The following is a 3966-nucleotide window of genomic DNA, read 5'->3' as shown; positions in this document are numbered from 1 at the left end:
GTATATATACACATATATATATATATGCGCATATGTATGCCTGTATGTATATATATGTATGTATGTATGTATGTATGTATGTATGTATGTATGTATGTGTATATATATATATATATATATATATATATATATATATATATAGAGAGAGAGAGAGAGAGAGAGAGATATGTATACACATGTATGTATGTATGTATGTATGTATATACACTCACATATGTCTGTCATAATTTAGAAAAGTTTTTTTTCTTATAGAGAAAAGAGGATTCATGCAATCACTTGTTGCATATTTAATAAGTGTTATTTCTCTGGGTAGTTGAATTGGTGTATAATGCAGAGAACTAGACTAGACTAGATTCTTCGTATACAGTCCTTATGTCTCCTACGCTGTCTTAACCATCTGATAATTTACAGTCATCTTCCAATCTTGGATAAGTCACTGCCTCGCAGTATGCCAAGTATTCTATTCTTGCAATGAACTGTTGTTATAATTGTTGTGTCACTGTTTAGCCCCAGGTCAGTCCTGATTAACAAGACCTATGATCAAAGGTTGGAACACCATACTTTAATTACTCCTGAAAAACAAAAAGTAAAGGAAAGCAACGTTGCTACTTTACTATTGAAAAAATTTTTAAAAAAAGGAAAAGGAAAAGGAGGTGATGTGGTGAGACTATGATACAACCATACTATATTAAGAATAGGAAAGAAGCAAACCTCATTATGAAGTTGTTTGTCGCCATCATTCAGATATTAACAGTCTTTGGTTGTTGGTCAGAAATGGTGCCTAGCTATGGGGTAGAATAATTACATCGCGGATCAGATGCTTTAACCCTTTGCCTGTCATGTGATATACAGAATGTATTTCCATGGCTCCATGCAATCACATGTGGTACATGTTCCCAATTTTTTTCCAATCACTAGAGAAGCTTGTGACTTACGAAAGGAAAGCTTTATGATATTCAGAACGTATGAAACAATGGCTGACTAAATGTCTGAAAAGAAGCATGGACGTTTAGGACAAGCTTATGAAAATGCTTTGGACTGGGAAAGGGTTAATCTCAGCTAAACAGAATATCACCTGTGTGTAACACGATTTTTCCGATGAAGAGATGCATTTAAATTTAAGTCTAGCTTGATGGGTTCAAAAGTAAGCGTCTCTCTGCGCTTATCCATTTCGTTTAATTTTTATTCTGTAAGCCAATATGAATTATGCCAACTACCCGCAACTTCGGAGACCTTACTTTAATTTAAATTTAAATTTATGAATGATATAAATGTAATTACATATAAAGTTGAGATATTAAATAACGTAACACGCCTTCAGATCATAGAAATAATCTGCAAACATACGTAACCACGATACATACATACATACATACATACAACACTTTCAACTGAATTTAAATTTTCATCCAAAGCTTTATCTTGAACGCTAGTCCCTTGCTACCCTGAAAAGAGAGAAGGAGTGGAATGGAGGAAAGAGAGAGGGAGAGAGAGAGAGAGAGAGAGGGAGAGAGAGAGAGAGAGACAGAGAGACAGACAGAGACAGAGACAGAGAGAGAGAGTGAGAGGTGGGGTAAAAAGCAAGAAAGGAGAGGGAGAGAAAAGGGGAAATTAAAACAAAATGACAAAGCAACTGTATTAAATATGAGAAAGAAATAAAACTTTTTCTGAAATTGGAACTAAATGTCATTGGTAATCATTGTTCGCAATGGGAATCGGTTTCAAGTTGATCAGGGATGCAACCAGGCTACGTAGTAAACAAATTTTACTGCTCGCCAGCTGTCGGATTCATTCTAAGCAAGAACCTCATCATGGTGGAAGATGTGCTTCACTTCGGAGAAATACATTTTAATTTTTTGAAATGTCGTTATACTGGAAAGTCGTTACCTATGTTGTAGTTTAATCTCAAAGCGAATCGCGATCAAACCGAACCATGACGACAGGAGACCAGCTATGGTCAGTCCATCTTGATAATGTAATCAAGAACTACATTATCTGATATACTTTTCTTTTTTAAGAGGGACATTTCTTGTAGATATATGACAATCAATGGGTCACTTGTATCATTATTGCCTATGTCAAGGAGAGGGTCCCTCTCAAATAAGTTCTTTTAATGAGTGAGATGACTGGCTGAACGAATGCAGTTAGTGTGTTTCTTAGATGACATTCTCGAAAGACTATTTGAGCGATGTTTAGGGAATGAAACGACGTGAGTGGAAGAAAATCGGAGAAATGGCACAACAGATACGTTAAAATAGAAGTAAACATTTGGAGCAGTATAGTTCCGTAGGAAAAGTAAAAAGAGATCACAGAGCTATGACAAGAAAGAAATAAAACCTTTTCTGACTTGTGGATATTGAGTTAGATTTCATTTATCAATGTTGTACTATTTTACATATAAATGCTAGAGTCATTTGTCTGGTGCATTTCGGCCTTAAAAACAGCTGCATCCAGATTAAATATTTCTTGATTGTCAAGGCAAAGCTAGATTATACAAATCTACAGCAGTATCAAGGAATATTAGTAATTATAGTCATTGAGATCCTTTAATCAGTGTCGTCTGCCAGTAGTAAAACTGAAATGGTTATTTTCCACGAAAGAAATAACATTAGTCTGGATATCATAAAAGTTATTAGATCTATGTTTTATAACTTTTATGAGATCTATATTAAACAAAAAAATTAAAGAATAATTGGTGGGATGTGATGATATTAGCAGCTGATAAAATGTGGAGACTGAAGGGTGAAAGAGAGTAGAGAGTTCTTTTAAGAATGCGTATGTGGAACGACAACTTCAGGATAATGAATCCTTTCTAATATAGGCATGCACCAGACCCAAAACTCAGATGGGAGAATAATCGATTACCTCGACCCCTGTGCTCAACTGTTTCTTATTTCCTCCATCCCGAAAGGAAGAAAGGCAAAGTTGACCTCGGTGGAATTTGATCTCAGAACGTAGGGAGTCGAAAGAAATGCTGATGAGTATTTTTGTCCGAGGTGCTAACGATTCAGCCAACTCTCCCTGATCTGATGCACGATCATTAACAAAGACTATAAATGGGTGGAGATGACGGATCTTTGTAGAGTCTAATAGTATTCGGGATTAAGGGATTACTATTGACATGAATCTAATAAGAGGATTTAGACTAAAAGAGAAAAGAAAGCGCTCAAACTATAAAAGCGCTTTCTGATGTTGAGTATAACGGTTTTGATTCCAGATTTTTTTTTTTGTTTTTTATTTTTCTGCTAGAACTAGTTTTTATCACATAAGGGAGTAGACTATCAGCTAATGTGGTAACTTGAAACTATTATTACTGAGGTCGAAGATAAATTTAAGACGTATGGGAATTCATCTTATTTCTTTAATCTTAGGAATTATAGAGTTGGAGCACTAGAGTGGCAACAGCAAGGTTTCCTTTCTTACGTATGCTAATATGGCAGCTTACTTCCATGCCTACATAGAAGGAGAGGTTTTAATGAATAGAATGAATCCTATACGTTTTAAATGTGAAAATATGTGTAAAAAGTGATAAAACTAACCTAATTAGAAAAAAGCATGAAAGGAAGTTGTGAACATTTTTAACGAGCCACTGCATTTTGATAAATATACTTTCTTTTACATTAGGTCGATATTTAAAGGCATCATAACTGATTGATGTCAATAACTTCTGTGCTACTGCACCTCATCACTCTTATCAACAAATGGTAATTATAGAAGATTGTTTAGTTAAGAAGTTTGAAGTTTATGATCAATATTGACCGGTGCCAGGATTTGCTCAATGAATAATTCATGTTTCAAATATTCTGGTTTACTTTTGATCTTTTTCTTCATAATTTATATGAAGAACGATGGTACTATAATCATAAATTTTTTTCTTTCTTTTTCCACAAATCTGGCCTTGGCATGCATTTCACCCTTCTTTGTTGTATCAAGTTATAAAATATACATACATGTATACATATATAT

The sequence above is a fragment of the Octopus bimaculoides genome, chromosome 1 (assembly GCF_001194135.2).
Source record: "Octopus bimaculoides isolate UCB-OBI-ISO-001 chromosome 1, ASM119413v2, whole genome shotgun sequence".
Lineage (NCBI taxonomy): Eukaryota > Metazoa > Mollusca > Cephalopoda > Octopoda > Octopodidae > Octopus > Octopus bimaculoides.
Note: the sequence above shows the minus strand (reverse complement) of the source record.